Source organism: Megalobrama amblycephala, unplaced genomic scaffold, assembly GCF_018812025.1.
Source record: "Megalobrama amblycephala isolate DHTTF-2021 unplaced genomic scaffold, ASM1881202v1 scaffold367, whole genome shotgun sequence".
Classification (NCBI taxonomy): domain Eukaryota; kingdom Metazoa; phylum Chordata; class Actinopteri; order Cypriniformes; family Xenocyprididae; genus Megalobrama; species Megalobrama amblycephala.
Window position 1 is genome coordinate 218,022 of NW_025953348.1, and position 13,565 is coordinate 231,586.

A 13,565-nucleotide genomic window follows, 5' to 3' on the forward strand; every position below is an offset into this window, starting at 1 on the left:
GCTTTTCGTCAGAGGGAGGGGTAGTATTGAGATGCTCCTTAGAGATGCACAGCCACCAAAAAGGTAAGCTTCCTGTGCTCCATCATACCTTACAAGTAATATGCTACAAATTCATGCTGTTGCTTGATTAAGAGCAATACTTTACATAAAGATAGCGCACATAAGAAATAATGGAAGTCATTCCGATTGAAAGCGCCGGCACATGTAAACACCATATCGGATTAGATAACGTCTCAGGTAAACAGTCCACCGAATCTTTCCATCAAAATGATTTTAATCAGAATGTAAACGTGGCTAGAGATGGCTCTTCTAAAAGGAAATGTGCCTTTGCAGAGGATAAATTAGCTGAAACATCAGGGCTGTGTTATCATCATGTCTAGATGCAGGTCCTTCATCTCATCTGGATACGGCCTGGATCTGGCAGGGTGCGGCAAACCTCAGGATAAACAGAGAGAGACTAATATTAGCATAGACGCCATTATTCTTATGATGTAGCGAGTACATCAGGTCTTATGGGAAGTGTTCCTGGTTCCAGCTGACCTAATTTATGCAGCCTAACAATTTACATGATTTGAATTATAGAAGTAGATAATGGTTTATGTGTATGCAATAGAAAAGGGTTCCACACCATCAATACTAATTTGTGATCATTTTTCACAATGCAAAGCTATTTTTACAAATAAATTCAAATATTAAAGACGTTTCCGTGTCTTTTTAAATTATTTTTTTATAATAACATTAAATTATTGGTGTTGTGCTGCTATGACTTCACCCTTGCAGGCTCGCTATTGGCTGATTCAGAGGTTGAGGGCGGCCATTTTGAGTTGACATCATTGTAGTCCTTAGTTCACAACACTTTAATCAGCACTTAAGAATCAGTCTTATAAAACTTGCTTTTAGCTTCTTTATAAAAGTCTTCTACTCTTAGAAAAGTCCTACTCTTTACTAAGAATTTTTTGACACTTAAGTCAAAACTTAAGACTATTCTTAAGAGCATTTCTGAGAAGTTTTATACATACGGGCCCAGGGGTGTCCAAACCTGCTCCTGGAGAGCCACTGTACTGCAAAGTTTAGCTCCAACTTACCTTAACACATCAACCTGGAAGTTTGGAGTATGGCTAGTAAGAGCTTGATTAGGTGGTTCAGGTGTGTTTAATTGGGGTTGGAGCTCTGCAGCACAGTGGCCCTCTAGGAGCATGATTGGACACCCCTGATCAAGACAAAAGGGGAAAACGTAGGATAATTTTGTACTGTAATGTAAACATGTATATTGTTACCTAAACTGCAGTGAATTACAAACAGTTGAGAGTGTCATTCTTGTTTTGTAAAGAAATTTTACAAAATAAATCATTGTGTAATGTTACCTGTTGTTAGTGTTTTTTAGGTCATTGTTTTGTTACAGTGTGTTTGTTGAGTGACAACCTTTGCTATTGTTATGGAAGAATGAGTTGATTTAAGATATCTATGAAATGTTTTGGTAGTTTTAGTGCATTTTGAATGTGAAATTAATTTTTTTTTTTTAAATTGCTATTTCACAATTTCTGAAACTATGGCTCTGAAAAAGGAGCTCTAAAACCACAAAGCACGCAACATGCAAAACATCAGATATCTCTTGCAAAAGCAAACACTTCATTCAAAATGATTTGAACTAAACTAGTAACTCTACACACAAACCATCAAATGATTAGCCATATAGGCTACATGCCAAACTCATAGATGACAAATGTAAAATGCTACTATCTTGTGTTCCCTTTCGATACTTCACTCGTACTGCGTATGGGGAAAGGTCTCCTTTTTCCCTGTTACTGAAGCGTTTTTCAATAATGCAGTGTAACTGCATCGTCATTGGTTCACTCATAGACAAGTTGTTGAACCAATGACGGCGCGGCATAGCTGCGCGGCCTATGGCGACAAAGCCCACAAATATTCCCGCCGAAATGGGCGGGGTAGCTATATAAGCAGGCGCTTCGCCATAGGATTTCAGTTCTCTCTCCTTCAGCGACAACTTCATATCGCTCTTCGCTGATCTCCGGCTGAAGCCTTCGCCGCCTGGAAGAAGCTCGCCTGGGAGAAGCTCGCCTGGGAGAAGTTCTCGCCGCCGTCGAAGAGGCTCCCGCAGCAGACTGAGCTGAGACCGCCGAACGAAAAACAGCGCTCTCGAGCCGCCCGCTTCCCGCTTCCGGCCGCCTCTCAGCGCGTCTCCTGCCGCCATCCGGCGCCGTTTAAAGAGCTTTTCCCGCGGCTTAACGACGCTTTCTAAGAGCTTTACCAGCGGCTCTCGCTGCTCTAAAAGAGCTACAATCGCTGTTTTCACGGCGGCGGCGTTGCCTCAATGCCGCGCCACAGCTGTGGCACATGCAGAGCTTCGCTCCGCGGATCTTCGCTCTCTCGCAGCTGTTCACCGCGCCGTCCTCGTGCCGCCTTCAGCATCTGAGAGCATTCAGCTCATTCCCTGCCGTCTTCCGTCAGGTGAGTACAGAGCTTATTTTTCTACTTTCTCGCTGGCGTTTGCTTCAAACGCCGTCTCTCCGAGCGAGTCATTTGCCGGGTCCTCCCCCGCAAACCGCGTTCGTTGAGGATGCGAGCTCTCGCTCTCTCAGCTGAATTTGACATGATGCTCTCCCCTGACTTAGGCGAGACTCATGATACATTTTCTATGTGAGAGTTTATTTCTCCTTATCTCTATGCGCGTCGCTCGCGGTCCCTCCCCCGCGAGCCGCGTTAATTCAGAAATATGACATGTCTTTCTTCCCTAGCTTGGGTGAGAAACATGTTATATGCTTAATTTAATGGAGCATCTTTCTGCTGTTTGCACTGAGTCTTCTCTATGCGTTGTTCGCCGGTTCTGCCCGCGAGCCGCGTTTATTGAGAAAAATAACATGTCGCTCTCCCCCCCTCTTGGGTGACACCCATGTTATAAACATTCAGTTTATATAGCAGATTTTTGCAGAAGTTAACTGAATCTCTCAGCTGAATTTGACATGATGCTCTTGACTTAGGACGAGACTCATGATACATTTTCTATTTGTGTGAGTGTATTTTTCCTTATCTCAATGCGCGTCGCTCGCCGGTTCCGCCCCGCAAGCCGCGTCGATTGAGAAATATAACGTGACGTTCTCCCCCGACTCGGGCGAGAAACATGTTTTTATACTGTATTAATGGAGCTGATTCTGCTGTTTGCGCTGAGTTTCTCTATGCGTTGCTTGCCGCTTCCGCCCTGCAAGCCGCATTCATTGAGAAATATAACATGTCGCTCTCCCCCCGTCTCGGGTGAGACATATGTTATATATATGTATATATTTCAGTTGATACAGCATATTTCTGCCGAGTTTGCTGAATTTCTCTGTAATGACTGAGGCAAATCAGACACAATTATTGGTTAGTTAACCAATAGTTTTAAGCTCACTCTGGAGTCTGTCCCCATCCCCCGGGAAGTTTTCAGTTACAAGTTTATTGCGCTGAGGAATGTGGTTGCCGCATGGAGAACAGAGTAGAGACACAGAAAATCTGCATCTTCCCTGCATTTTCCACACAGAACACAGACTCTATGGCATTAATGTATAGACAGACTGTGCTATAAATGAATCCTTCTCAGGAAATGGTATCCATTATTACTGATGTTGTATTGTACTCATTGTATTTACATGTTTGATGATTGTTAAATGTTATGACCTGCACGGTAACTTCAATCATGCCATGTTTAGTGTCTATACGTTCGTAGCGGGAAGATTTAAATGCTTGTGTATGCGGTACATCCATACCTGTGCAACACATCAGTATTAAAAGAATATTTAATAGTTCTGATTCAAGAACTCAGCTTGTTAATCTTTCTGGGTCGTAAAAGCCCTGACAGGAGGGGTGTTGCCACCCAGAATTACAACATCTTCATTGGTCCGGTCAACAACTGAGAGGTGTGACTTTGACCAGAGGTTAAAAACCAGCGAACAGTGCCACTCCCCCTCTTCTTCCTTGCTTCTGGACGACCGAACAAATCTCCTTGCGGCCGGCCTCTCTAGGCCCGGCCGCAAGGCTGATAGGCCCCTGGCCTACAACACCCAGCCATGTGCTCATCACCCAACAGACTGGCAACAACTTCAGATGATAACTTCAAGAGTTATCCTCAACCTGGAGATCTGACGCTCTTCAGCCTAAAGGCATCTTGCAAGTATCGTACATTTTAATGCTAAACAGCGATTTAGTATTGATTTGTAAAGACTTACCTTTGCTATTGCCAAAAGAAACTGATGAGTCCTTTCCAGATTGCCTTTGACATTTCATGTAGCTCTAGTAACAGCATCTCTTCCGGTTCAACACTATCATTACTCATTCTGACTTGCGTGTGTGTGTGTGTGTGTGTGTGTGTGTGTGTGTGTGTGTGACCCTTTATGTATGTTATGTTATGTGTTTGTGAGTTAGTTAATAAAGATTGTACACAATACACGTTTGGTTCTGACTCCGTCTGCTAATGAATTGCCTCTTAAGTGATAGATCCGGACTACGTGCTCTGAGTAGTACAGTACAATAAAAAATATTATTTTTCCATAACGTGGAAATTGACATTTCTTAGAATTAATAAACAATCAACACTGAGCGTTCACTGGACGAACAGGTTAACTGATTGTAATGTTAATTTTAATGTAGCTACGTCCAGTTAATCTGATTAACGGATTTGCATATTCATAATTAATCATAATTAATAATCATAATGAGTTATGAATAATTATTAATATTTCCCCTTTGAGTTAATTTTCGCTACATCTCAGCGCGTTGCTTGCCGGTTCTGCCCTGCAAACTGCGTCCTTTGAGAAATATAACGACACTCTCACCTGTCTAAGGTGAGACCTATGTTATTTAAATTCAGCATATCAGTTGATGTAGCATATTTATTCCAGTCTCTCTGCGTGTCGTTTGCCGGCCCTGCCCCTGCAAGCCACGTTCATGAGGATGTATGCGCTCACTGAAAGCGAGCTCAATGCTCACTTGTGCTTGGTGGAACTAACATGCTCATTATGCTGGACCTCTGTTCATGTGACTTGCTGGCTCTGCCCTGCAAGCCATGTTCATTGAGGTAGAGCGGTCTCACTTCCGACACCGCTCGGTGGAATATATCTTGATGCTCTCCCCTGACTCAGGTGGGACACATGTATATTTTTCCAAGAAGCATATATCTGTTTACTGAGTTTCTCAGCGTGTCGTTTGCCGGTTTCACCCCGCAAGCCACGTTCATGAGGATGCGTGAGCATTTCTAAAAACTAGCCGGTGTGCAGGCCCCCTTTCCAGCGGCCCGCCAACCGCCGCCATTCAACCCCTTGTCACGCGGGCCTGGCAGGCCATCCCCGGAGTATCAAGTGGGTTCTGGGGATAATATCTCAAGGCTACTCGCTCCAGTTTGCTCGCAGACCCCCGCGTTTTTGCGGGGTGCTTCCCACTTCAGTAAACACGGACGACGCTCATGTCCTCCGAGCCGAAGTGATGTCTCTGTTCGAGAAGGGGCCTATAGAAATGGTCTCCCCTCAGAGAGCGATTTACAGCCATTACTTCCTCATTCCCTAGAGTGATGGCGGTCTCAGACCCATCTTAGACCTCAGACTGCTGAACCTTTCCCTCATGAGATGGAAGTTCAAGATGTTAACGCTGAAGCAGATCCTCGCGCAGGTTTGCCCCGGGGACTGATTCTGCTTGCTGGACCTGAAAAATGCATACTTTCACATCCAGATAGCCCCCCATCTCAGGCGATTCTTGAGATTCGCATTCGAAGGTGTGGCTTGCCAATATATGGTCCTTCCATTCGGGCTGTCCCTAGCTCCTCGCACTTTTACCAAGTGCATGAACATGGCGCTTTCCCCACTGAGACAGTTGGGAATCCGGGTTCTCAATTATCTCGACGACTGGCTCATCCTAGCCCAGTCACGAGCCGAGCTGGAGCATCACAGATCCGTGCTACTCAGCCACATGGAGTGCCTGGGTCTCAGGGTCAACTTTGCCAAGAGCTCACTGCTCCCCAGCTAACGTATAATGTTCCTGGGTGCAGTCTTCGACTCAGCCCGTATGACGGCTGTAGTGTCGCCAGAGTGCGCTCTGGCCATTCAGCAGCTCGCGGCATCGGTCAGGAACAGAGCCTATCTCCCTCTGAAGTACTTCCAGAGGATGCTAGGGCTGATGGCTTCCGCCTTCCCGGTTCTGCAGCTCGGCCTTCTTCAGATGCGGCCTCTGCAATACTGGTTGAAGTTCTGGGTCCCTCACGCCTGGCGGCACGGCCGCCTGCGTCTCGGGGTCAATCAGGCAGCACAGGTTGGGGTGCTCTTTGTAAGGGCAGACCGGCCTTCGGCTCGTGGTCTCACGAAGAAGCCATCTGCACATCAAGCGTCTTCTGGAATGGGCATTACCGAGGTTTCAGTCGCTCAGAGTGACTCACACAACCAGGAGAACAAACTTGGGAGCAGATATGCTATCCCGGAGCAATGTCCCCTCAGACGAGTGGATGCTCCACCCCCAGACGGTTCTCACGATCTGGGATTTCTTCGGGAAGGCAGAGGTGGACCTCTTCGCCTCAGAAGACAACTCTCACTGCCCAATTTATTTCTAGAAGGAGGACATTGCGCTGGCTCACGTCTGGCCCAGCACCCTCCTTTACGCTTTTCCCCCCGATTGCTCTGATCTCGCAGATCATCAGATGAATCAGGGAAGACAAGCACAGAGTCCTCCTGGTGGCCCTGCTCTAGAGGAGCCAAGTTTGGTCCTCAGAGCTGTTCAGGCTTTCCACGAAAGGTCCGTGGCCGATCCCCCTGAGACGGGACCTCCTCTCTCAGGCGAACAGGACGATTTGGCATCCCCAGCCAGAACTCTGGGCTCTGCACCTCTGGTCCCTCTGGGACCTGCTAACCTCCCCAGGGATGTGCTGAATACCATCTCTCAGGCGAGAGCTCCGTCCACGAGATGCTTCTACGCCCAGAAATGGTCAGTCTTTGATGGCTGGTGTTCTGTACGCAACATAAACCCAGTGGAGTGTGATGTATTTCCGATACTGTCTTTTCTCCAGGAGCGTTTAGAACTGGGTCGCACCCCTTCAATGCTCAAAGTTTACGTAGCAGCCATCGCAGCGTTTCACTCTCCTATCGCTGGCCCCTGACGCTCAAAACCGCTCTGCTACTTGCACTAGCATCGGTTAAGTGTGTTGGCGACTGGCAGGTCCTCTCCGTGAGCCCTGCATGCCTTGAGTTCGGGCCCAATGACTCCAAGGTCGTTTTGAAACCTAGGCTACATCCCTAAGGTGCTCTTGACTCCATTCAGAGCACAGGTCATTTCCCTCTCAGTGCTTCCTCCCTCGTCGGACGAGCGAGAGCTGGAATTGCTCTGCCCCGTCAGGGCATTAAGGACCTACGTTGAGCGATCACATTTTGATTAAAGACATCTGTGAGGCAGCCGGCTGGTCCTCGCCGTCCACTTTTGTCAGATTTTATCATTTGGATGTCCCAACCTTACAAGCTCGGTCATCTTGGTATGATCCAGCGGCCTCTATTGAGCTCCGCTTCATGCCACTCTGGGAGTTAACTCCCCTTTTGGTAGTGTAACAAGGGTTCGACGGCTCCAGCCTTCTCACTTGTCCTCTGGTTCCGTCGCGGTGTCCAAGACAAGTCCAGTCGTTCCCTGTCGTGGCACAGCGCGGTTGAATTTGTTCCCCATACGCAGTACGAGTGAAGTATCGAAAGGGAACGTACTCGGTTACTAACGTAACCTCGGTTCCCTGAGATACGGAACGAGTACTGCATTACATGCCGTGCCACGAGGCTGCGGCTTCAGTGTCGTCGCTTCAGTCGAATGACCTGAAATCCTATGGCGAAGCGCCTGCTTATATAGCTACCCCGCCCATTTCGGCGGGAATATTCGCGGGCTTTGTCGCCATAGGCCGCGCAGCTATGCCGCGCCGTCATTGGTTCAACAACTTGTCTATGAGTGAACCAATGACGATGCAGTTACACTGCGTTATTGAAAAAGGCTTCAGTAACAGGGAAAAAGGAGACCTTTCCCCATACGCAGTACTCGTTCCGTATCTCAGGGAACCGAGGTTACGTTAGTAACCGAGTACGTTTTTTCTTGTTCAATGTGCTATGGAGTGCACAGGAGTTTGTCAAAGCACTCACACGTGCATGTATGTGCACAGATACACCTGCTTGGAAGTTTATAGTAATCCTGAAGACCTTGATTAGTTCAGGTGTGTTTGATAAGGGTTGGAGTAAAACTGTGCAGAGCTGTGTCCCTCCAGGAATTGAGTTTGAGACCACTGCTGTATACATTATGAATGCACAATTGTTGCACTATTGATGAACTTTACAGTTTTTGAACTGAATTTAACTGAATCAACACTGAACGGACGTGAGCTGAATAATGACACTAACTGGTTTATTAGAGCAGCTTTACAGTAGAATTTGAATTTGAAATATTGTGAAGCTTTTTTGAAACAATCTGTATTGTATAAAGTGCTATAGAAAAAGGTGACTTGACTTGTATGCATATTCAGTATATATTTGCAAAATAAATAGAAATGCTAGGGTGAAAAATTTATTTGTTTCTCAAAACATTAAGTTCCCTTTCGAAGGGAACTTCAACTCTCCGTTTGAAATGCTTTGGGGAATGTCACACGTGAGCCGATGTCTGAGAGCCAAGCTCTAAAGTATCAAAAACTCAATATATATATATGTGTGTGTGTGTGTGTGTGTGTATGTATGTTTATATATATGCATGTAAATATATATATATATATATATAAAAAAAAAAAAAAAAAAACATATATCATGCTCAGATGCTTCTTATGGTCAGAATGATGGCTGGGCCCATAGTGATTATTTTTCTGTCAGCCCGCTTTTCCGTTTTTTCTGAGCATGTAGTTAGTCAGGAGGTCCAGTATGGCCGCTCGGGCCTCCTGACATAATTGACTGTACAAAAACACATTATGGTTGTTCCAAACCATCATTGTAACTGCTCATATTATATTATTATAAAGAATTGAACTGTCCTGCAGGAGGACAGAAGTTATTTTTTAATAGAATTTCTTGGTAAAGACTGGTACAGTTAATACAGCAATGTGAAAAAATCTCAAGTAACCTAAAATGTGCTTAATTTAGTGACTGAACTGCTTGTTTTCAAACATATTATTTAATAAATCACTAAGTTACATCAAGGATCAAATAAAATAGAAACGGCACATTAAAGTTAAATGTTACAGTTGCATTATAAAACCATTTTTTGTGTGTGTGTGTTTATGTTCATTGTACAGTTCTGATATAAAGTATGTTTTTGCTCAGGTGGCCAAAATGTGCGCTCAACAGAGAAAAGTTTTGCTCAGCGAGAAAAAAAATTAGAGAGAACATTACCTATGACATCATCATAGCGCGACCCAGAAGTATATAAGGAGCGCCTAGAGAACCAGTTAGTATCTTTTCCCCTTTTGGGACTGTTCTGTCTGATCGCGATTGTATCGACTCCGGTAAGGGTAACTATATTATGTCTTACAAACTTTGAGAGAGTTGTATTCTCTCTCAGCTCCCCTGGGGCTGACGAGGATGAGTTGTTGGATGACGATGACTGTGTTTGACATCATCCCGTCTGCCAGCGAGCGCTCCTCTGGCTGTTGTGTATGCGGAGCTGCTGGTGTTTTCGGGACGTGCTACTGACAGGCTGCGGCTGCCGTGATGGCGTGTTAAGAAAGGGGCCACACGGACAGCTCGACGAGCGGTTCCTTTCTGTCCATGAACGCCGCAGCTCCCATAAGCTTTCCATTCCTTCCTGATCTCCACGTTTGAGATCGGGAGGGCATGGAAAAACCCCTAGCCATTCAGATTTGTATCTGAGCCCAGACAGACGGGAGGAGGAAGAAGCGAGAGTGAGATGGGTGATCGATTGTAAACACCGCTGCGTTTGTAATCGATCACCCAGCTACATATATATATATATATATATATATGTGTGTGTGTGTGTGTGTATGTATGTTTATATATGCATGTAAATATATATATATATAAAAAAAAAAAAAAAACATATATCATGCTCAGATGCTTCTTATGGTCAGAATGATGGCTGGGCCCATAGTGATTATTTTTCTGTCAGCCCACTTTTCCGGTTTTTCTGAGCATGTAGTTAGTCAGGAGGTCCAGTATGGCCGCTCGGGTGCCTCCTCCTTTCTGGAGCAAGGCGTAGAGATGGCTGGACTCGAGGAGGAAGAAGCAGGTTTTAAAGTAGGTGATCGATCACATACACCAGTAGTGTCGGTAATTGATTCCCTCTCGTTGCGAGGGCGACTTCACATCTGCCCTTGTCCCTTCTTCCTCCGCCTCCTGGGTTTTGGATGTAATCAGAAAAAGTAAGGTTTTTTTTTGGGCAAACTGAAGTTTGATAGGTTAGCTAGAACGATATATTGTGCAGGCCACAAAATGGCCGCCTCTTAGCCACCTATTGTTTAGAGTAGCTTCTCATCTGCTGTTTGCTAGAGTAGTTTGAGTTAGCACTCGTCACTTCAGTTAGTAATCTATGTTTAGGTCGGCCTTAATCGGCCGACTGACAATATATGCTTGTGAGCTTCGCTTTCTTTCTCTTATCCATGACATTTGGAGATGAAGCCCAGGCTTTACTAGGTGTGTGGCTCTGTAGGCCCGCAGCGTAGCAGCCAGGCTAGAGCTAGGTTAGGTGTGTTTGTTAACTACCCTATGTATGACTATCCCTTGTAAGGTTGTATAGTTCCTAGTTTTGGCCTCCTCCTGAGGGAGTTGTTAGGCTGTATGCCCATTTCCCCTTGTTCATGTAGGTGCAATTGGTTGAGTTTAACATCTAAGGTTGTAGACAGTTATTAGCCTCCCTGGTGCTGTTTTTCTCAGGTGGTAGGCCCTTATCTTTGCGTAGATAAGTTATGCAGTGTATGCTAGGCCCCACTTTCTAGAACTTCATTCATGCTATGAATTTGTCTTTCCCCTGAGCCACTTGATTTAACATTCAAGTTTGAGTTGACGGTGCTAGCTTTTTAGCCTCCATCCTCTAGGGCTCAGCACAGATTTGTTAAATCTGTTGAGTTTGGTGAGAGCATTTATCCTCCTTAGGATGGCATGTATTTCAAAACATTGTGTTTGCTTTGAGTTCTAGCCTTTTGCCCTACATTTGTTTATGTGAGCTTCACTCTAGTGCTACCACAAGTTAGCACCTGTTCTCATAATAGTAGGCTTGTGAAATCAGCCTTTATTTAAGAGCATGGTGACTATTATACTCCCCAGTTAGGGTTTATTGTGTGTCACTGAGTGCATCACCTGCTGGATTGCATACTCAGAGTAGTGTTAGAACTGCTTTCGCAGTCTGGTTTCTATTAGCTCTCTTTGGTGATCTTTACAGCAGCTATATTGTATATAACTTTGGAGTTGTAGGCTCTAATGTTTTTAGTCTCCTTCTAGTTTAGCAGCTTGTGTTTCTCAAGTGCTGTTGTTATGTGATCATGAGTTTGCTCACATAATTTTACACTGCCACAGGTTTTATGCTCGTGTCTGTTTGAGGTAGTAGGCCTTGGTAGGCCTCCCTTAGACCACGTTGGCATTTATTGGTTCCCTGTAGTCACTTTTATTAGGGTACATTGCCTGTTGGAATGTGTAGACTGTAGCTCAGGTTGTAGTTAGCTTCCCACAACTGGTGTTGGGTTAGAGCTGGTTCCCTTTGAGCTAACAGGCCTCCTTTTTAGTTTACATGTTGGCACAGTGAAGTGAAGTGAAGTGAAGTGAAGTGAAGTGACATGTGGCCAAGTATGGTGACCCATACTCGGAATTTGTGCTCTGCATTTAACCCATCCAAGTGCACACACACAGCACTGAACACACACACCGTGAACACACCATTGCTGCGGCGCCCGGTGAGCAATTGGGGGTACGGTGCCTTGCTCAAGGGTCTCACCTCAGTCATGGTATTAAGGATGGGGAGAGCGCTGGACATTCACTCCCCTCACCAACAATCCCTGCCGGACCTGAGACTCAAACCCATGACCTTTGGGTTACAAGTCCGACTCTCTATCCATTAGGCCACGACTGCCCCCAAAACCAGGGGAGAGCACGAATGCAGTTCCCCACTACCATAAATTATGCAGTCAAGATTCCCACATTTGGGGAATTTGCAGGGGTCAGCACAACTGGAGTGCAATGGCCGAGCCTCGCCCTGGGTGAACCACCTTCCTGATCATGGTGTCTCCCCTGCCAGGTAAGTAATATGATCAAACAAGCTATATGATAACACGAGCTGAACGCCACGTGTTGCTGAACTCAAAGGCCCCATGAGGCCTCCTTTTTAGCGGACATGTTGGCACGATGCTTGTGAAATTGGTCCATTACCACCATTGGCCACACCCCACCTCTGCTAAGAGTAGGCCTTAGTTCAGGCCTCTCGTAGAGTATGGTGGCGGAGTATGCACTAGGGCTGCACGATTAATTGCACGAGATTGTCATGCGTGTCTCATCAGTAAAGCCGGTTCTGTGATTAGCGGTAAATGTCCATCACCTGCTTTCAAATGGAGCGGCACTTAATATACAGAGCCGTAGTTCGCGGACAAGCTACGCAATATCGTGTTCATAATCGCAGATGAATCGCTTTCGATTACGAACGCGATATTGCGTAGCTTGTCCGCGAACTACGGCTCTGTATATTAAGTGCCACTCCATTTGAAAGCAGGTGATGGACATTTACCGCTAATCACAGAACCGGCTTTACTGACGAGACACGCATGACAAAAGCATGCGATTAATCGTGCAGCCCTAGTATGCACTCCTTCTGTTTTAGTATGATATGTGGTTTTTCACTGAGTGCATGGCCTGCTGGCTGGTATGGTCATGGTCGCCACTAGCTGATGTCACGTGTTTGCAAGGGTAGGCCCTCTGGGCCTCCTGTGTACTGCGTTGGAGTTCAGTTGTGTACTCCTCTCACTTTGAGAGTAAAAGGTGCTTTTACTGAGTACGTTACTAAGTGGTTGACCTCTCAGGGTGAGTTTTGTGGTAAAACCTAACTGAGGTTTGGTTTTTCTACATCAGCTTCCTTGAGTTTGGGTTTAACTCTAGTTGAGCTAAATAGCTACCTAGTATTTAGGTTGGTTCTATTTCTTCCTCCTAGAACCCTAATGGCCACTAGACTATCGCCGTATGTTTTAAAGGTATCAGGCCCTCTGGGCCACCTTTTGAACATTCTGGTGTATGTAATAGTGTACTCCTCTCACTGAGAGAGTTACAAGTGTTTTACTGAGGACATTTCTGGTTGTCCAGGACCCCAGGTGATAATTTAACCTCCTTATGGTTTGGTTATTTGTCCTTCCTGGTGCTTGAAACACTGCCTCGAGCTGACGCCACATGTCTGCTGGGGTCATAGGCCCGTCTTTGGGGCCTTCCTTAGTGCGTGATGGCATATGTTGTACTCCTTTTGCTTTAAAAAGTAAAAAGGCTCTTTTACCGAGATTGTGACAAAGTACTCTATCATATGTGAGTCTTACTCCACATAGAACTACTATCATGATGTAGGCCCCATCTGGCCTCCATGATTATGTGCCCACAGTATGG

At 45.7% G+C, this 13,565-nt stretch overlaps 1 non-coding gene across 1 annotated transcript; it reads right to left on the minus strand.

Annotated features, from left to right (window-relative positions):
• Positions 1-12,066: 12,066 nt before the first annotated feature.
• Positions 12,067-12,230, minus strand: LOC125261201. Its single transcript, XR_007183245.1, has one exon. It is a non-coding gene; the product is annotated as a U1 spliceosomal RNA (small nuclear RNA).
• Positions 12,231-13,565: the final 1,335 nt, after the last annotated feature.